The following is a 550-nucleotide window of genomic DNA, read 5'->3' as shown; positions in this document are numbered from 1 at the left end:
TCACCTCTCTGCTGTGACTTGGTGGCCGGAGCTGCCGGCCAAACAGACAGATTCCACTGCGGGAAGAGCCGAGTAGAGAGTGAAGGAGGCTGTTTTCCCAGCGGAGTCCTGTAGCCTCATTTTTGCGGTGACTTGGTGATCAGCGCCTCCTCCCAAGGAATTAGTTCCCCACCCTTGGCAGTGCGGAGGAACAAGGGAAGCTGTTCTCTGGACTGTGACCCTGTGGGGGAGGTGGATGACCCTTGACTACGATCTGACCACCGATATTGCGTACTAAAGGGACTGACCCCACAGCCACTGGGGTGGAATAGCAGGACAGGCTGCCTTCGGGTCTGGGTCCCTCAGGGGTCTTAGGCCGGGCTTCTCTAGCATCCCTGAAGTGTGTACTTCTTTCTAGCTAGTCAACCCTGCCCTTGAAGGGGAGGAATAATAAGGATCGCCACTTCCAGAGCTGAGATGCCAGGTAGCCCCAGGAAGCACCCTTCCCTCAGCCTGGGGGGTTATCTGCCCCTCTGGCAAGTGAAAATCTGCCCTCGGAGGAGGAAAGAAA

This window comes from Propithecus coquereli, unplaced genomic scaffold (genome assembly GCF_000956105.1).
Source record: "Propithecus coquereli isolate 6110/MARCELLA unplaced genomic scaffold, Pcoq_1.0 Scaffold113, whole genome shotgun sequence".
NCBI classification, from domain to species: domain Eukaryota; kingdom Metazoa; phylum Chordata; class Mammalia; order Primates; family Indriidae; genus Propithecus; species Propithecus coquereli.
This window is presented reverse-complemented; position numbering follows the sequence as displayed.